This window comes from Grus americana, chromosome 4 (genome assembly GCF_028858705.1).
Source record: "Grus americana isolate bGruAme1 chromosome 4, bGruAme1.mat, whole genome shotgun sequence".
Lineage (NCBI taxonomy): Eukaryota > Metazoa > Chordata > Aves > Gruiformes > Gruidae > Grus > Grus americana.
Window position 1 is genome coordinate 75,773,418 of NC_072855.1, and position 21,545 is coordinate 75,794,962.

A 21,545-nucleotide genomic window follows, 5' to 3' on the forward strand; every position below is an offset into this window, starting at 1 on the left:
TAAAAGTGTAAACCAGAACTCTTAGGCTTAGCTGCTGAATCTAGATGCCTACCGCTGAGCTTGAAGTATCTGCATTAGAGTGCTTGACATTATCAGTGCAGCGCGCTCAGAGCCTCTGCAGCAAGTTTACTCTATTAAGTGCCGAGCTCCTGTTTCCAATGTCTCAGTTTAGGGAATCAAAATCGGAAATTCTGGTCCAAGGGCTGGGACACTGAAAAGAGAGGTGAAACTCTGCAGCGAGTAAAATTTCATCTCATCTCCAGATGTGAGTGGCAATTCTGCAGAGTGACGAGAGCTCTGCACGGCCCAGCATCCTCAGGTAGTCACACCTCTCTAGCAGGTGACCGCTGTGTGAAATACCAGCATTTACTGCCTACACAGTCTCCTGGAAAACACGGAGACTAACTCTTAGGGACTCCAAACTTACGATTACCGTCTTCTCTGAGCTGTCGAAGGCCAGGTACGAAGACAACTTTTCCAGGAACTGTATGGCTCTTCTTAACAGCTGTCCTCTTGCAAAAGGAAGCATGAAGACGGTGACCAACTAGAAAACAAAGGGAAAAGGCATCACATTACATACAAGCAGAAAATATTTTTTTGAGTGCAATAAAGCAAGGGTTCTTTACCAAACTACTCTCCTATGTAGCACATAGAGGAGTTTCATCTTGTAGGGAAAGGAAGTACTCAGCCTTGGTTTGATTACCTCCACAAGCTTTCAAGTATAAGTACAGCAAAGTTTGATCTAAAAGCCACAAGTAACACTATGCACGTGGCATAATTCATCGTTTGTCTACACGCGTTTCGTTTCCATCTTATGTGGAAGTGCTAGACAGGCTGTTTAACCTCTTGGATTCAGTTTGTCTGTATAAAAGGGATAGTAATGCTCACTTTCCTCAGGAGGCCATTTTTGCGTTATTATTGTTGCTGTTACAGTTAACCTTTATTACTAAACCAGGTAATTGTCACATCAGTAACATGAGTTTATATCACCTGCTTAGAATTGCTAGGTTGTCATTTGACTCGTGGTTAATTATGAAGTGGGTTGGCTATTTTTCGTACTTTGTCTGATAATAAGAAAATCTAAATATATATGTACTCTGGGCTGATAACACCAAATACTGTGTACACTGGCAGACCCTAGAAGCAGAAAGTTTAGTCAGACAGCAATAGATTTCAGCAAAATACTCTGGATTTACACCAAGAGGAATGAGATCGGACTGAACTTTTATTAAATTCGCCTGTGTTTGTAATCACAGGCTTACTAGCCTACTACCAAAATTTGACCTAAAAGGCGTCAGTACTAGTGCCAAAAATTGCATTCTGGCCAAAACAAATATTTTACTTTCAGTAAATAAATTTTCACTTTCCTGCCTGAGACTAATGTTGAATTACAGCTGAAAAGCTCAGAAGCCCTCTGCTTCCAATATAAGCTACTAATGAACGTAAGGGACATTCTGCATCACAGTCCAAGAGCAGCAGGATCTTCCAATAAGAGTCTAGGAACTCCACAGAAGCATGATCTAATGGAAAAAATATGACCAAATGTAATCCCCAGTAGAAATGTTCCTTATATCTGTCGTTTTCAAGAAACACTTTTACTGGTGTAACATTAGCTAATTCTTGGAGTTCTCAAGTCTGCCTACAGAAGTATTAACAAAAAGGGTTTAGAAAAATATGACACATAGCATAGCTCAAGGCTCTGCATAAAACTGCAGATGATAGCCTTTTTTAAAATTATTATTAATTCATTGGAAAAACCAAGGCATTTCATTTTCATCTGGGGTTTCCTCTGGTGCCCTTTAGCGTAATTTAATAAATAAAAACACAGCAAGACTAAAGGCAGTAAAATGCAGATACAGATGGTAAGCCAGGAAATTTTTTTACTTTGCCATAAAACTGACATCCCCACAGCAAATCGATACTGAAACCTCGGTCTGAACGCCAATCAGCCCTGTCAGTCCTATTTTCTTATATTTTCAGTTTTCGGCATGCCGGAAGCTGTGCAGTCTGAAGAACTACATTAGGCACCTGTATTCTCGGTGTTAACGGCGCAATTCAGTTCACTCCAGCCACGCTCTTAAGGTCTGCATTCAGGCTCCCTCCAACCAAGAGCATGGCTCCAGCTGCAGAAGGCAGTTACGTGCATCACTCGTGGTGTGGCAGGAAATTGCTCACAGCATGGCGTGCATTTCTCCTTGTTGTTACTTTCATTCACAGAAACAATTTAATAACCAACGAAGGAAGAAGCTGCCATAACCATTAGGCTGTTTTGTCTAGGATCCTGGCTCCAAGCCTTGGATTTTTGTCACTAGGTGATACAATAATGTTAGCAAATAATAATGATAATACTAATATGATAAACAGCATCAGAAGATAAAAGGAACGCAATGTCTACTGCAACCGCTCCTTGACTGTTATTTTGTCTTTTTCTCACTTGTATTATGGCACACCACTGATTATCTTCTTTCCTGTATGAGTCACATCACAAATTATATCATTTATCCTTTCAGGGGACTCAAATGATACCATAAACCATGGAGAGCAAGGCACTCTAATGTAATTTAAAGTGCCTGGTGGTATAACTGTCTGCCTGTTGACTGCTCTGCTTACAGGGCATTTAATGCAAAGAAAAACAGTATGTCTTACTGCATTTTTTGCTCCATTTATACTCACCTTATTCTTGCATACCTCTACACCTGATGCTTTCTCTCAGTTTCTCTTGCCCACCTTTCCATCCTTGTCCTTCCCTTTCCCAGCTTCCTTCCTTCCTCCCTCCTCATTTTCTAGTGATATTTTTTTTTTCCCTAAGCCTGAGACTGAAATTTTGCCCACAAAACTATTTAAAAATTATTTGGGCTCTTTTAGGTCCATGGGGTATTCTACAGGTTTTAACCAACAACATAATATCATCAAGTGCATGCAAGAATGCACTAGGCACAGTGTCCAAGGGAGCATGGAGCCATCCAGCAGATCTGATCAAACACACAACCGAATCAAACAGAAACCACAGAAAATGTACAAGAATGTACTGAAACATCAGCTATGCATCACCGTCTTCCTGGTCCACAGATTTAGGTCACAAAAAAGTTTGGTAAATGTCATATAACCCTCATCTTAACCTGCTAAATCATCAACTTTTCATTGCATTTACTTCTAAAATAAAACTAATAAATTTTATATTTTCAAGTTCAATGATTTGTAAACATTTATCATTCAAATGCTTCAGATTACCTCTTTTCTGTAAAAGTTTGTCTTGCTAAGGCAGAAGATAGATCTCTCTTCAATATATTATCCCACTATAATAGGATGAACTTGCTCTAAAGAAGCCAGGTTATAAAAAGTTTTTTTCAGAACGAGACATACAGTTTCAATGCATTACATTTCCAGTTTACACCACATGGAGTTTTCTATTTCTATTTGAACAAAAGGTTTGTATGCAAAGTGCCACTGCAAGCCTTATGCATGCAATTCTTTACACATTTTTCTCTGAATAACTACGTTTTGCAATTGTTGCAAAATTATCAATTGTCATTCTATCACATGCTGAAGCTGGTGAAAACTTGTTTTCCAAAATGCTTAATTTACATTGTCCTGTTCTGACATATATTCTATAACATGTCAAAAGTCATAAAAACAATTCAATAAAAATTGCATTTAACAAGACTCTACTATGATTAGCTGATACCAAAAAACCCAGGCATTTTAAGATTTTAAAAATTAAGTGAATGTTAATTAGTTGTTGTGCTGCTTCATGAAATTCAGTTTGAAATACAGTGCCAGCAAGGCTGTATTTTAGAAATATTTTCCCACAATTTCCGAATGATGAAAGAAGTGGCCACATAAAAACGTATTCTTCTCTAGCACTTCATGTACTGCATGTTATGGCGTGACCTCAACTTTCACTATTCACTCTTCATTCTGTAAATAATAGATAATTATACATTATGTAAAACTATAATCATTGTTAATTTGTCATTTTCAGAGAGCTACCTGGAAAACAGATCTACCTGTGACATGTACTTATTACACAACTTCTTTTTAAAAAAGACTATCTCTACAATCACCAATATATGGAAACTTTCATTTTTCTATTTAAAAGTATGCAAAACCACAGAGTTCATTTCCAAAACTGTCAGAGGAGAAACTCCTTTACTAGCCTGTGTTTCATAAACGCACCAGACATAGTCTTCGTTTCAGTGTTTGTATACTTTCACTACCGTTTAACGCAGAGATTTCACGTGTGACTTCTTTGGTTTTGTCCATGACTCGCGAAATGGGCAAAACCACCAGAAATCCATAATCTTCGGTAGCTATTTAGCCCTATTGTCCCCCGAGCAGATTTTCTGCCTCTGCGTAGGGTATCACGAGGCCCAGGAAAGAGAACAGAGGATAGTGCAGCGGGTTGCGAAACATTTACCCCCATCCTCGCAGCGTCCGTTCTGGGATTGCGGCACACACACAACTCTTCGAGCTGCGGGTTACGTCAGGGACCACCCAAGGAGTTTTGACCTAACTGCGATGAGTGGAAGTAACAGGAGCGAGAAAGGGGGGAAGTGAAGGAGGCTGCTATGTCTAGTGACCAAAGGATTTTGTTGCTCTCGGCTCACAAGTTGTGGCCCATTTTCCAGCTTGCACTGGGAACGACGCTAGAGGCGAAGGGCTCCAAGCCTTGCAAGGCACTAATAGCCAAACATCCCTTACAAGTTTTAACGAGCGATGGAAAAGTTAGAAAGTGGGGTCATGATTTTTCAGGTATTTGAAGGCTTGAGTTATGTTAACAAGAGTGTAGGACAGAAATGTTTTCCTTTTAATCAGATTCTGAACCAGTACTGGCACCATCCCAGCAAAATGGCACTGGGCTGCAGTTTGGTAAACAGAAAATACCAAAAAGCTGGTATGTAGTACCTCCAAGTGCCTACTACAAGTCACACAGTGTACATATGCCATTACGCACTACAGACGTTTTATACGTTATCACTTGCTGGAATAATGGTGGTCTTGCTTTTCTTTCCAAAAGTGAAAAGTATAATTCTAGGGCTTTTTTTTTTTCTTTTAAATAATGACCATTGGTTCAAATCCTATCTGGAGGAACAATCTGACTTGCCTGCATTTCCATATATTCATGGTTTACATTCAGCTCTCGAAATGTGGTTCCAAACTACCAAACCCACAACAGCTGTTTTCAGAAACTAGCATTTCTTATCATTCGGTATCGAGCATTAGAGCCCATTAGAGTATGGAAGGAATGCCACAAATGAACCAGGTTCCTAGAGTCCTAGGAGATTTGTTTCAATTTCTAATCAAACTGGTTCCCAGACTTAATTCAATCAGCCTTTATTTTTCCTACATGTTGGCAGGAAAAGGACTTTTTTTTCCAGAGGCAATTACTGTAAATATAAATGGCTAAGCACTCAAGCAGTATATTAACAATACTAAATCCTTTTCTTCTGCTCTTGATCATAAAAAACCCTTCCTTCCAAGCAACAGTAATGCCCTCTCTTTACAGCACAGAAAGTATAAAGACAGACCATCCGGGCCAGCATGCCTGCATTTGTCATACAGATTCAAGGTGACCCCACCCAATGTTTCAGACTCCCTGATTTCTTTAGAAATAACTGGAGACTTCTTACAGCTTATCTTATGCCCAGGATCTTTTGAAGTGCATCAGATGTATTAGACATGACGGAAGAAGAGGAAGGAGGGGGAATGAAATGAACTGATATTGTTGTTACGACCCGTGTTTATTTCAAGCTCACTTGAAAGAAATTTGTCCTGTTCGAGGATAGCGACTTCCCACATTCCAATCAACAAGGGAACCAAGTACGTAAGTAATACTGGCTTTCACTGCTAAAAGCAGTGTACTACTGCTTTAAATGTTAATCATGCGGTGACATGACATGCTTAAGTGTTGAAAAGACAGCACCCCCCGATAATCAAAAGCGACACACGGCAAGGAGAACATATTTGCAGCTGGGAAAAGCATCAGGTTTGTATAATGGGCTTCCCAGATAAAACAGCATAGACAATTGGAGTTGTGTAATTTTATATATATACACACACACAGTCAGAAAGAATGATATAGAAAAATAAAGGGATATAGCTTAAATTTACAACAGCACAGAAGCCGGTTTCTATTTCTTGCATGAAAACAAACTACACCGAATGCACAGCTATGATCACAGCTAGTACCATAGAATACCTGTTCAGTTCTGGTGACGAACTTACAAGTGGTTTAGTATTTTTACGCTATTTCAAATGCCAGTTTGATAGAAGCCCAGCAGATTGCTTAATCACATGTACAACCGATAAGCAGCATTGATTACCTAAGAGGGAGGAGGTAGATCTAAGATACTCAAACAACTTGTACAGGAAGAGCCTTTTTCCTGTTCTTCAGAGGCACCGGCCTAAAGGGCTGGGAGTCTCGGCAGCCCCTGGCAGAGACAAGGAGGAAGGTTACAAAAACGCAGTTGCTTTCAGTTTGCAGCACCTCTATAGAGAACCCTTTTCTTTGCAGCCCGCAGCATTTAGGAACATAGGCTTTGGTTACATTTCCTTTCCTCGTTACCATTTTCCTGGGTAGCCTCAGAACACCACCACACATGACTACCCATACACAGCGCAAGGTGGCAGGAAATTCCCCAGTTATCCTAGTTTAATGGTGTGTGTTTTAAAATAAGGCAAGGTCACCCCTTCATAATCCACATTAAAAGAATATTGACATTATAATGCAAAACCACACAGGCAAAGAGATATGAAGACTAGATAAGAATGGACAGGCATTACCCTCCTGGGACGTCAGCTGCTGTTCAATAGGTATCAGAGGCAGATCTCTGCACTCCTTCCTCTTCGTAAATCCATAGCACCGTCCTCGCATCCCTTCAGCGCGGTTTTTAGTTTAAAGAATAGTCCTATGGAGTTTTCATACCCAGTGAAAATACCGAATAGAAATGTGTTAAACAGAATAAAAGAGCATGTCAGGACCATGTCATCTGCAGTAAAAAAAAAAAGATACAGCATGATGTTTATACTTACATTACGACTTTTACGTCAATGACTTGGTTTCATCATATTTTATGAGAACACCCTACCTTTTAAGAATTTTTTGCTTATTTATTAACAACTGGCTACATTGTTTTCCTTTCATTACATTTCACTACATGAAAAAAAGGCTATGATGTTTATCTCTACTTAATTTAATAAGAAGTCTCCTTTACTGTAGCACAAAGTGTTAGGAAGTTAACCTAATTCCTAAATGCTAAAGAAAAGATCTTTAATTTGCTGACATTGCTGAAACTTACCCATGTTCCCTTATTTACACAAGGCAATTTCTGTAACGTTTCCTTATTCCAGATTTTCATTCTATTTTATCAACATAAAAGTAACTATTCACATTTTAAGCAGAATATTTTGTATTTATGTGATGTTTTTAAAATGTTTAATTAGACATTTTAACAATGTGTCGTTGTTAGGCAACATTTTACCTTCAGGATTGATTACAAAGGAAGCTCCTAAATCATAAAGGTCCCAGTGCTTTTGAACGGTTTCTCTGCATTTTCGTCCATGCACGCTGCTGTACGCATAAAGGGTGACATCACTCATCTGCATTATTGTGCTGTACATTCATCAAAGTACTGATTAGAATCTAGAAGTTCTCAAATAGCAGTAGGATTTAGTAATTTGTAATCAGATACATAAGAGTGAACAAAAGGAAGGATCGGTGCTTTGCAAGGGAGTTTGTGACCTTCTCGTGCAGGTTCTGGAATAACTTTCTCTGTTGAATTTAAATTGCACCTGAATGGCAATATTAACAGAGCAGCTAGACGTATATTACAGGTGAGGGAAAGTTTTCCAATCAAGTATCTGCTGTGTAATTACATTTTAATATTTTACCATGTATTTAGGAATATTAGTACACGAGAAGGAAGACAGACATGAGCAGCTTAGTATGGTGAGACTGTCAGACTTTCAATTTGTGGCGGCTAACGTTTCTAGCGCTGATTTTCTGGTTTCATATGGGCGTGCTGCTGCATTGCTGCTGGCTTTTAATTAATTTGAAGCTGCGCAAGCTTTTTGTTGAGCAGTAATGAGGTCCACAATGTGCATGTGTTGGATACTATGTGAAAAATTTAATGATAGCTAACATAATGCATCTGTAGCGGGTATGAACCCTCTGTCTCTAAGGACGTGAGGAAGGTTGCAAGCTATATCATGATGCGAAACGAGCCAAGCATTTTAATTTCCATCAAAAAGAAACCTATTTCAATAGCGTATTTGTCTCCCTTTAAACTGATTCTTCTATCTGCATTAAATGTCAATAAATCATCCCATACTTGATTATTCAAGTGCAGAGCATATCCCAAAGAAAGTTTACAGTTTCAAGTCAAGACACCTTTGTCAATGACCTCAAGGCTCTCGCAGATCCCAGGTGGAACACAGCTCACTAGTTCAGGTCTCGCTTTCAGCCTCCCAGGCAATACCTCTTACTTCCAGTGTATTATTAAGTTATTTGCTTTGCTTACAAAACGCAGATATGTTTAGATGATAGGCAGGGGTCTTTACTCCCATCCGGCAAAGCCTGTCTCTCTTTTTTGAAGCTACCGATAGCATATTTGGGTGCAGATACTCAGCCACCACCGAGTGCAGCAAGATCCGAGCGCAGCGAGAAGAATCTGCAAGAGTCTCAGGGCTTCCATCGCACGTGGGGGCCTGCTGGGACCCCACTCGGCAGCACGGAGCTGCTTCAGACTCTTCAAGATTGCATTCAGCCGCAACAGCCTCCCAAGGGCTGTTTCAGCAGTTGGGGCTTGCCAGAGTTCACAAGCGGTTTAAACATCCCTCCTGCCTCGCCTCAGCCGCACTCCCCCCGTGAAAGGCAGAGCGAGAGGGTGCCGCGGGGGCCGGGCTCCCACTCCTCGGCGGTACCGAGGCATTCCCTCGTGCACCAGTGGTGCAGGGGCAATGGATGCAAGCCAGGGATCTGGCTCAGAAACTGCTTATTTTAGATAGCGGCTCTCCCCCCACACGCCGCTTTCATTAAATTAAAATTACCGTGTGTTAGATAACATTAAACTATCAGTGAGGAGGAACAGCGGGAAACATTTCCTTCGACTTGACTGGATACCACGCACTTTTCTTAGGTTTTAAAAATTCAGTTTCAAACAGTTTCCCTCAAAATGCATAGACATCCATTCATGCAGCGCAGGGGATGAAAGGTTCCTGCATCTTCCAGGAATACAGGTACTTGTCTGCACATACATGAATTTTGGAAACACAACTGATTTCATCCATTTCCAAAGACTGGGTTCACAACTGCATTGTAACAGATCATTTCAGTAGGTCAGAGAGAACAAGAATTCAGGATCTAGAAGAAAGGTCCCTAATGGGAGCTCTTGGAATCTGCTGCTGTTGTTCTCTGCAGCAGCCTTGTTTTTCAGAGCTCTGCCAGCACCAGCAGCTGCCGCTCACAGAAGGGTCAGCAATTTTTTTTTTTTTTTTTTTGGCCATTCTTACAAAGCACACGGTTCCCATTCTGTAGCCCACATTCTGCCTTTGTTCGTTGTCATTAAAACTTCATTGACAACAAGCAGACTGAAAGGGGTGCAAATGAATGTAGACGCTGCCCCCCTCTTTTGTTTCCTGAAATCCAGCCAAAATCATCGCGTTTCATACATCCTGAATATAATCATAAATCCTTCCCCAGGGGGAGCAGGGTGTTCCCCTTGAAAGCTGGCCTGTGGTTGCAAACCGCTTAAGGAACACAGGCCAGGTTTCTAAGGCTCACGCTAAAACTGGAACTGAGGCACGTCCAAGTTTTTTGTAATACATAACTTTTGTTTCCTTTTCTCTGAAAACAATGTTTTGCATATTTTTAAAATAATATTCCCCTCTGAATCTATATACTTAAAATGCATATAGTTGAGCTGCCAGATGCTATAAATTGTCCCAGCTTGACTGGACATAAGGAATCTATTCCGCCTTACGCAAGGGGAGGATGTGACCATAAGTGCAAAATTCAAACCCATTTGTATATGCAGCTTCACTTATGCTAAGAAGTTGTTGGAGATAAGTGGAGTCTGATCTTTATGATATATTAAAATACTTTTCCCTTACTTCGCAAAGAGTTTTATATTCAATCTTCACCATATAGATAGCTATAAGAATGCACACAGGTTCCCATACTAGTCAGCTATGGACATCAAACATTACATATTACTGCCTTGTAAATATATTGTTTATGCTGCAGGATAACATCATAGCCTAAGTACCTAAGCCAGCATTTTCACTTCTATGCGCATACTCTAAGCCACCTAATTTTGCCTTTACACGCCCACCATTGCCATTACCACCCCCAGGTTTTTATGAGAGTCTCCAGCACACTCGCTTCTCTTTCAGTGCAAAGTTCTTAACGTACATGATGCATGAAAAACAAAAATACTATTTTGCACTTCTTTAACACAGTGAGTAGTGATAAAGCGATGTAATCCAAGCATGCCAAGTCTCTGTTACAGCCAATAAACTGACTGTCACCCTACAGTCTCAGTGCAAAAAAAAATATATTTTTTCCTCACAATTGTCGTTATTAATCTTCTCCTGGATGGTATAGCCCACAGTATATTTATATGTTAGTGAAACTAAATTTTTAGAGGGAGAACATTTGGGTAAAACATCTTTAGGGTTCTGTGTATTCTTGAGGGAAGTCATGTAAATAAATGAGCATTTTTTTCTATATACATGAACTTTTCCCAGAAAACAGACAGCTACTTCACTGAAATTCTGATAATTATCCTCATATATAATCTGAAAGTAATGATGTATCATAGCCCATAAAATAAGTGAAGTCCAGTAAATAAGCCATTCTTGCCAGAAGTCAGCATGTTTTTCTGAAACCTCTACTTGCCGGTTTTTCACTGATTGAGTGCAGCAGGTTCATTAAGTCATTAACCCCCTTCTGTGCATTAAAGATCTTCTGCTGTTCCTGGCACCCACTGGCACTACGTGCACACCGGGAAATTCCTGTCTTTTTAACCAGGAATATCTGCTTCCTTTTCAGCTTGCATTGCAAAATCAGCAGCAATTGCACACCGTTCTGGGTTCATGTTCATCAATGAATCGTGCCAGCCATCTCGTTCAGGTACAGAATTGTTTTCGCTTAAACCAGGAGCGCTTTATCCTCTTTCATGTTTTACCTTCTTTTTCTTTTCTTCCATTAACTGAATGCGAAGTAAAATGCTAAGACGCTGTAGAATCTGGCCTATTACAATTCAAAAATACCAAAACCACTAGTAGCTGTCTTACATGTCAGGACCTTGAGTTTGTGTTACAGTATTGCACAGGAATAGCTTTAGCATGTTTAGGATCAGGAAATTGCAAAAGTGGTTTCAAGTCACTGCGCACCAAACCCTAAAGCTCCGCCGGATGCAGGAAGGTCAGATACAAATTATTTGGCCGATTTCAGTATTCTCATGTGCTCTGGACGACAACCTTTCCTGCTGAGGATTTTCCAGCTTCTGCCATGGGACTCAATTAAACAAACATCAGCCGACCTCTGACCTCAGCATGCATCTTTAACGATCACATTATTTGCCCATCCATAAAGCGGACAACTCTAAGGCCACAGTTGTCACAGCAACTTGGATAAGGTGTCAAAGAGAAAACTGATGTTAAACAAGCATGAAGCAGTTTTTCTAACCAGCAAAAGACTCCTTCTAGAAGGAACACAATCTGAAGAACACCACAGACTTCGACTACACTTTGTCTTCTATGCCTTCTACTGTTACAAAATATTTACCTTCTCAGTAACAAAAAAAAGCACTTTTCCCACATAATTTAGGGAGTTACCTGGGCTTGTACATATCAGAAACTACTAGCCTAATTCGATTAAACTATTTGCTATCCTTTTAGGAAGTCAGCAAAGGTAAAATTAAAAAAAATAAATAAATAAATAAAATTTAAAAGTACTCGTCATGGCTATGAACAGAAAGAGGAGAAGCAGCCAAAGTACAAGTACATACTCTCTTCCTGCCTGGGTCTCAAAAAGAAATTGCAATGACTTGTTGTGTCACAGTACTCCGTAACCACCTGCAGCCACTAAAAGCCATAGGAAAACACACCGCAATTTTTAGTAGCACTCACAAGAGGCATGGGATAGACTTAGGGAAAGTGGTTTACATTTCCCTGTCCCGTAAGTTGTTCCTGCTCATGAAAATTCTTCAAAATGCTCTTTTTGTAATTTGAGATGGAAATGCATATCACTGACTCCTCTTCTCCTCATAAGCCCCCTCCTTACTCAACACTTCACCGCTGAATAACTCTAACAGATTAAAAGGAAAAAAAGCCTCAAGTCTTCCTCACAACATTGCATCAACCTATTAGACTTGTTTTGAGAACCCTTCTTTATGAGCTATGTACTCAGATGCCCCTTCCTCTTTTCAAAAGGCCTTGGTGGATCTTTAGCTCACATCTAAGACCACTAGAGAAAAGCCAGCACGTAACTTTCTGCGCACAAGGACACTTAAAAGCATCAGCAATGAGCTTTTGCCAAAAGCAGAGGAGAACAGTCATTGAGACCTTAACGACACCTGCAATGGCGTGAAAGCTCAGAAGTGCTATCCCAGATTTTGCATTAAATACTAGATTGTGCTTCTTGACCTAAACTGGGAACGGCTTAGCCCTTTCCCTCACCCCGGTTTTTCCCAGCAATGCAAAGGCTGTGCTCTGCTCCAGGAGAGCCATCTCCTCGTGCCACCGCAGTTGTCCTGGCAATTCTCAGAAACCATGAAAGGCTCCATACCGGAACAGGGTAGGGGACAGGGGAAGGCAGGGTCTGTGCCCGATCTCAACACAGCAGCACAAGAGAAGGGACAGCTATATGAACTTCCACATCACCAAAGCCGGAGCCAGGCACATTACACCCTGTAGGCTGTCCAAGTTTTAAAGCCAAATATGAAGCAGGACTCCCCTTTACTCCTGCATTCCACAGTCATGCCCAGTGGCTGTCTGCAACTTGCTCGTTCCAACAAATATCATCTCTGATTAAACTGTATAATATGGTAATTAGCATTTGAAGGGCTGAGGCATAATTCTCATGAGTATTATATCCCTTGTGCTCTGTGAAGGAAGGCAAAATGATTGCGGTAATCCACCATTATAGAGAAATGTGATGTCTGGTTTAAAAAGTATTTTACACTCTCTCTTTTCCTGGCGCTCTCTACTTGCAACATCTCTGTGGTGAATTTCTGAATTGAATGGGAGGTGGTTTTATTGCTTCCTAGCCATAAAAGAGGAAGTAAAGTAATTTTTTAAAATCAATTACCTGTAAAACACAGCATCAGAGATTAAAATATTTCTTTCCTTTATTTACTAAGGGAAGTGAAAATCATTTGCTCTAAACATAGTCTCTTTCACTGTGGAAATAAAAGTTGCAAGTCAGGGTCATTTTCTGTCAGCCACATGAGCTCCGCAGAATGAAAGCAAAGGTGACTTGCTTTTGCTGAATTATAGCCAAACTGCCAACAGCATAAAATCACCTCAGCACTGATATGCAAACAACTTGGAATAAAGCAAGCAATTGGAAGATTACAAGAGTAACCCCGGATGGTGAGCAACACGTTGAGCTGTAAAGGAAGTGCCGTGGCGGTGTATTTTGCCTTCGAGCTACGCATTCTGCACATGCCAACTACACAACAACAGATAAGAGATTAGTACATTAGATTCATCTGCTAAAACTGTAAGCCTTTGGGACCAAAACTGCCTCTTTCAGTTCACGTTTATGTTACCTAGCACAAAAGGTCAATTCTCAAACATTAAATCAAAGTAGAATCATATCGCACTATTGATGTGGTGTTGCCTTATCACAGCACATCTGATGATGACCACGAGATTGCCTCAAGACCAGAAAAACAGTGCACGCTATGGGTTGAGGTCAAGCTAATGGTCACATATTCTTTATATATCCTTTACCTGTCTTTATATGTATCTATCATATATATATATTTGTATATCCTAACGTGGACACACATGCTTGAGGCCGAATGCGAAAAGAACTTCAAAGTTAGGGAAGCCTACGAGGCGGTTCCTCATCTTGTTTGAAGATGTAAAGGTGACAGGTTCATGCTGTGTAAGAACGCAGGGTCTATGGGCACATGCCAAGAGTCATCCGCATTTTGGAAACACAGATTACAGTCTGCAGGGAAGAATGCATTGTAGGCAGTGGCAGAAATGGAAACTGTCCTCGAGGAGCCCAGTCAAGCTGAAATAAAACTACAAAGGTCTGTGTCAAATAAACATCACAGAAGTCTCCAGAGATGAAAGAACCTCTTCATTCCCATCTCAGAGAAAACAGGATGGAAAAGGGGTAAAAGAAAGGAGGAGAAGGGTACCAAAAGATGCGAGCTGGTGGTCTTCCAGAAGGAACGTGAGTCAGCATTGCCTCTCAGTAAGGTCTGTGGATTACTTACCACAGTCCAGCTAGCCCTTAAACAACAAGAGAGCCTTGAAGCAGACACATGATGAATTTGCTCTCTCGAGTAGGCTACTTAAGCTACGCTCTTGTGGTTTTTGAAACAAGAAGAGACACTCCAGTGAAGAACAGTATAAACCATATCTCAGATTTAAATATTTATATTTTCTATATATTGCACTTGAAATTCAGGCTGCATATAAACCACAGATTTTTTGAGAGAAATTAAATAGTTATAGTTGGGAAATAATGACACAGAAGTTAGTGAACACTGAAGAACAGTTTCACACTATCAAATCTCATCTTTAAAAGAAAAACTGCATGTCAGTGACTGACAGAGATTATAACGCTTAGGCTTACGGGGAAATGAGCTGATAGGGCTCTTATATTTACTCTTAAGTGAATCTGCAGCCAAGTGCTCTAAGGAAAAACACAGTAAGTCAACTCAGCATCTGCAAGATCAATATAATTCCTTAAGAGGAAAAAGTTCTCTGTTTAACTTATTTTTCTCCCATAGGGGACCGTGTCAGACTGTTGCAGGAAGCAGTAAATTGCAGAGTTTGTGGACTCTGTTCAGGCACAACAAGAAATCATTGTAACTCAAGTGATGAAGTCGAAACTACGGCAATCCAGTGGAAACTATTTTTCATGTTCTGAATTGCAGCTAGAGTTGTGGCTTTAAACTGTGTCAAATAAATGACACTGCTTGAGACCCAGATCTGCATAGCCTGAAGTACCAAGTTGAATATCCAGCCCTCATGGTCTATAATGAGTTCAAGAGTAGAAAACACTTTTCTTGACACTAATTTGTTTCCACAAAATATTTCATAACTCCAGGAAAGCTCCTGTCTTTCTTGATAAGAGACCTAATTCTGCACAGCTGCTGAATTCACGTACGATTGGTGTGGGTATGGCAAAGTGCTTAACTCGCCCCTAGCTTGCAGTGCCTTGCAGTGTTTCCTGACAAGTTTCTAGTTCACCTGATTGAATTCCAGAGCCTGAGTTTCGGTTAACCAGGGATGTAGGACAGACTTTGGGCATGAGACCTGTTACACAACATGAAACTGTGCGAAGGTAAAAAGAAACCTGGACTTCAGTGCCGATCAAGAAGATATCATAACCAAGTGTTCTTGATGCTCGGAGTCAGTCCTGGGAGCAAAGCATGTGTAAACAACTTATTCCTTCAAGAGTTTCATCTCTCTTGGCCAACAGCACAAATGGCTCAAACTTCCAGTTTCACAGCTAAAAGATTTTTCCAGAGTGCTCCTGATCCTTTTCAAGCCTTTATCTCCAGGTTTGCCCTACAGCTATGTTTCCCTCACCTGTTCCCTAGTTGCTTCAAAACCCTTCCAGCTCTAGAAAGATCCATATTTTTCTGAAGACAAACAATCCATCATTCATTTCTAATACATTAGTTTGGAAAATAGCTGAGACCCTCCATCAGACTAGGGGTTTTCTGCCCTTCTAAGCTTCCCAGTGGAAGATTTAGACTCTAGTGACAGACATGTCACAAGTGATGTCCAGTAACAACAGGAACAATGCTCTAAAATGTGAAAAAAAGGACTAGGTTGAATGAGGTGAATTTTAGCTTAAAATTTCCTTAGAATTAGCAGCTGTAACTGGTTAGGAAGATTAATAGGATATAATAAACCACACAGATTTTTTCCACCTCCTCTCAGAAGACAGTTTTGATTGGCAACGCACTGTGCAGGTCAACATGCTCTTTATTAACACTACGTAATTGTTGTTAGCGCTAGAAAATTGCATGTTGTGTTCATGGAGCTGCTAGGTGTCAATGCAAATTTAACATGTAAAATCAGCTAATAAGAAAATGAGATGCAGATGTAACCTATTAAAACATTTGATTTTATAGGGGTTTTTTACATCAAAGATAAATGCAGGGATTATTCCAAGGAAAGATCATTATGTCAGATTGCAGTGGTTCATGGATACATCTCTATTTAAAACTGCATTACCACAAAGCCATTGTAAAACCTTTAATTCCTGTTGTAATTAATTTTAAAAGCAAACACTTGAACGCCACAGAAATGAAAAGTACTTGCTAGAGACAGACAGAACTGGAAGTAACAATATAACATCTCCCATCTCTAACTCTGCATTCTTGTTTCTAGTTTTTGGAGGGCTGGGAGAGTTCTGAGAGAAAATACGAACAAGAGGTGGGCAATAGGGCCTGGCGTGACATACGGGATAGAGACATCATGACAGTGACTAGCAGAGGAGTAAGGAAGGGCCTTCGGACTGAGGACAAGCAGATAGCGAAGGGATGCCGAGGGAAGGGGGACGTACTCAAAACTATGTTCTAGGAGTGTAATCTTGGCAACCGCACTCCGGGGGAGCTGCGCAAGGGAGGACTGCAGTTGTCACGGAAAGACGCAAGGAAAAGCCTGGTCAAATATTTTAGCTGAATAAAAACTGCCCTATCGTTGAGTTAATGTAAAACAGAATCTGCACAAACATAGGTCAAGGTGAAGACTGAACTCAGATTACGGGTGACGGGTTAGACCATGGCAATATATACTCTGATCAAAAAAGGAAATACACTCCAGCATGGAACTGAGAGAACACATCATTTTACCTTTTTTTTTTCTTTTTCTTCCTTTTTTGAAAAAGTTAACATGGAGTACTTGATAGCTGCTGTGAAAAATTCCTGGCATGATCTTTAGTTGCATGATGAATGTCTACGCTTAACCAAACCATCTTCAGAGAAAAATTATAGATATAGATAACAGTCAAAGCCCTGAGGAATTAGTCGATTTGATAACTTTCTGTACAGTATCATGATTCTAATGCTTGATATTTCAGTGCTACAGGAGGTCAAAGAACTGAAAATAATTGCTGTCTACTTCCACACGAATGTGGAAATCCTCCCTTTGCCATAACCTTAACTTCCCACTTCTTGCAGTGAAGCTAACTGAGCTGGCCAGAAGACAAGAATTCCTCCTCACAAAAAACACTGAGGTTTTGGCATTTGCCATTCAGACAAAAATGAGGGATTTCAAAATATTTCACCACAGGGAAAAGAATGTCTGTGAGTGACTCCAGAGCAGCACTGAATGCACTTGTCTAGTGGTGATTCAAGTCTGCTCTCCTCAATTTCTGTAGCTGATTTTTCAAAGAAAAGGGGAAACATCCAAATCTTCCTTTTGGATTCAGCTGTTCCTCTGAATAAAATTAAAATAGGAGGCTAAATGTTTCCTTCTCTTTTAATGAAAGGCTATTATCTACACATTCCTGAGGTAACCTATGGGAACATAAAGCAGGGTGATTTCTACTGAATCAGTAAGGATGAAAGATGATGAGAAAAGTTTTCGTATCTAGCATATGGAGCATAACATCAGTTAAAAGCTGTGCAAGATGCCAAGTGACTTAATACCAGACATACTTGAGGCACAGACGGTCACCGAGTATGAATGTGTCATGTACAGCTGACAGAGAAGTCGGGACAGGCGCAGGGCACCCATCTGTCATGGAGCATTTTGTGGGTACGAATCCGTGCATCACCTGTGCAGGGGATGACAGAAGCACCTTGGTCCTCCCAATTCCTCAGAGACATTGCACTTGTACCTTGAAAAAACTCAGCCCAGAGACAGGACAGTAGGGCTTAGCTAGGAGTATTGCTAAGTTAACAGTTAACACTATCTCCGTTGGCATCCTCTATAATTGTGGTATTTAGCTCATGCTGTTGGACAGGGGCTGAAACCAATCATGTTCTGGTTAATCTGCCTTGAGTAACTACAGCTGGTGGGCTGGAAGAAAATTATTCTGAAATGAGTTTGGAGTGTCTTATAATAAAGGTTACCGTTATCCAGCAAGGATCGTCCCCAGGCTAGCCCTGCCCTCTGTTCTGAGAGACTCTGAGGAATGCGCAGGAGGAGGAGAAACTTTCCATTTAAATACCTTCCGAATGTTTCTGTGCTTTGCATGGTCCTCCTTTCCTTTTCCCAGCCTCTCTGTTCTCACAGCAAATGAGACTCTCCAGTGAAACTTGCTTAGTTATCTGGATATTTTCTGGATAAGTTTGCCTCATGGTTAAATACATAAGAAATTTTCTTGTTTAAACCCATCTTTGAAGGTATCTGTAGTAAAAGTGAGGCTACTTTGTTTCATTATACACCTAACTGGCTAACTTCTGCATGCTTCCTAAGCCCAGGACACAGAAGAATATATGCGGTTTTATAAGGTTACATAAAAAGTTATAAATGTCTTATGTAAGTATTTGACTTGTTCATAGTCAATGGGAACTATTTGTACACGTAAGGCAAGCAAGATTTATCCTGTAATGGATAATCCTTTCTTCATTTAATAAATAATCCTTTATTTACTTTTCCTCAGTTCTCAAAGTCAGTCTTCAGAACCTAAAAAAACAACCCATGACCTCATTACCTTCTCCCATCATGGTGCTGGAAGCCTAGGGATGACTGAGCTTATGTTAACATGTTTGCAAGTAACCATTCAGCCTTTTTTTTCCTTCTCTTTAAAACAGCACGTCTGATGAAGGTTGTTCAGAGAACTGCCGTGATGCTCCATATGCAATTTGAACATGATTCTGCTTCATCCTAGATAAAACCCAACAAATTAGAAGATTCCCGTGAAAAGCGTAGACCTGGCTCCCCATAAACATTACATGGGGTAGCTAGAGGACAGCTGTCCGCTTCTACAGCTCCTACTGGCCTGTGTAACGCTGAATAACACCATTAATGCCGCCAGGCTGGGGAGAACGGTGCCTGTGCTTCAGCTGACCTGAGCGGGACGTGGCTTCAAACTCACACACAGACACAAAACCCAGTTCAGAATCACAAACAAGCACGAGCACGGTGCAGGCACAAGCGCTACCAGCAGGCAGCACCCACGCCACCGAGTACATTCATTTATGCACATCAGCTGGTTGCTGAGCCTGTAACACAGGAGGCAGCCATGGCAAGGCAGCTTTTTGTCCACTAAGACCCCTCAGCTAGTATTTGGACAGCTAAATGATGCTGAGAATCAGTGACAGTCCCAGTGTGGAGTCAAGGTTACAGCCCCAGGGTCCTACCTGGAAGGAGAAGTTGACCAAAGTGAAAGCTGCAGCAGCTCCAAGGAGAGCCGCTTGTAGCCACCAGGCCAGGAAAGCAGTGCTACATGAGCTCGCGGGCTACCCCTTGGTACGCACCAGCCCAAGGTGGCCAAAACGTCAGTAGGGTGAAGCAGGCACAGCTGTAGGAGCAGCCCGTGGGTGCTCAGCAATACACTGGGAGTAGGTCAGCCCCGCTGCCTACCCTGCCTTGTCACCCTGCCCCTCATGGGGCAGGATTTGGAGGAGAGGAGAAAAAAAATTCATTTGAGAGGCATGAATTTTAGAATTAATTGCAAGGGCTACCATGTGGGGTTTGTGTTTCACCAGTCTATGGCCTAGTCTTTGTGATTTCAGACTTGGAAACCTCCCCACTGCACACCAGGGCCATTCCCTAATCAGCTCCTTCAACTTCAAGAAATCTGCTGTAAAGGGAAAGAAATTCTGCCTGGGCTAAATTATTTCCTATCCAGATGAAAGCCTCTAAAACAAAGCAACAGCACTTTGCAATACATCCTCATAAATATTGACATGATTTATTTTAAAATGCTTATTAAAATTAGGCTCCTAATTCCATGCTGAAGCATTTAAATCAATGTCAACCTTTTCCAAAATGGCAAGTATTCAACCGGTACCCCCTGAAATATATGGTAGTTTTGGTGACCAGCACTTTTGAATGTCAGGCTATTAATTTATGTGGCTATCGTTCAGCATCCAATTTGGCTTGACCTATATTTCAAAGATATCTTATAAAAGCTGGAGAAGGAAGAATTTTAAATTCTGGCAACAATACAGCGGTTGCTATCAATGGGGACTTGATTTAGTAATAACCTTGTTGTGAAACAGACCATAAGATGATAATGTTTGAAATGGGACAAAATAACTCATAAGGACCCTTTTCTTTTTGGTAAATTATGTACAGTGCTGCCTGTATTCCAGTTCCTGTAGCATGCTTCCTACCATCTGTTTTCCATTTTTCTTTAATTTCCATTCATGCCCTTTGGCCTATTCCCTGTGTTCAGAAGAAAACAGTAATTAAAGTTGACATTATCTCTGTGCCTTTTCCAGACTACATAAGTTGAAGCTTTGGGTTGGTTTGTTTTTTTTTTCTTTAATGTCCATGTATGCTGGCTCATATCTTTTACTGCAAGATCCACCCTACTGTTAATTTTTGAGGATCTTAAGAGTTGTCATGTAGCGACCAGTCACAGACTCTTATTGACCAGAGTAATAAAGAGTTTTGATTTTCACTGCATCTTATTTCCATCATTTCATTAGCACAGGTTTCAGTAAATATCCTGGTTCTTGCTAGAGTATAAAAATGATCTTGAGGAATACAGAGCAATATGACTTGCACTGTTTACAGCAAGCTCCTAACAATAGCCTCATGAGATGAAACTCAGTGTGTGCATCATTTTTGACCCACAAGCTCAAAATAACTATTTGTTTTCCTTCACAGCTTTCCCTCACAAAAAGATCATCTTACTGCTCATATCTAAGAATAAACTGTGTATTAAAAAGTTGCTGTCCCAATAGCCTGGCTGTACACTGAAAAGTACAATCATTTTCCAGTAATTCTGGACCTGCTCTTACTGAAATCAAGTTCATTTTTAAACTATAATCATCACAAGTTTTATAAGTCTGCTTTGTCCATAAATTTATGCACAGTGATTCAATAATACTAATGCTTTTGTCCATAGACTAGCGTGGACATAAAGAACTACTGGAATAAGTTGTTATTTGAACCCAGTAGTCATTGCATCCAAAGGGGCACAAGTGCATTGGTGTGCTGGGAACAGATAAAAGCAGAGCCTGGCCCACTCTGCTGCCGTGGGAGATTGCTGTAAGGACGGAAAAGGAGATACGTGCCTGGCCCTTTCTCATTAAGTATATACCGTAGGACAGACGGACTTTGAGTCTCCAGATCGAGAGTCATTCGCATACTAACAAAAAGTTAAATGAAGGCTTTCAGCTCACAGCTGAATTTGCCTTGGAATTGAATGTCTGCATGATCGC

The 21,545-nt window shown here is 40.6% G+C and overlaps 1 long non-coding RNA gene across 4 annotated transcripts in view; it reads right to left on the reverse strand.

The window, feature by feature from the left end:
* Nucleotides 1-21,545, reverse strand: part of LOC129206102 (uncharacterized) — a 219,332-nt gene that overhangs the window by 45,418 nt on the left and 152,369 nt on the right. For 3 of the 4 annotated variants that reach the window (XR_008576986.1, XR_008576985.1, XR_008576984.1), the window contains exon 4: nucleotides 428-544. This is a non-coding gene — a long non-coding RNA (uncharacterized LOC129206102). Of the gene's footprint in view, nucleotides 1-427; nucleotides 545-6,323; nucleotides 6,433-21,545 lie in introns of those variants that run through there. The other variant, XR_008576987.1, reaches the window with a different exon arrangement.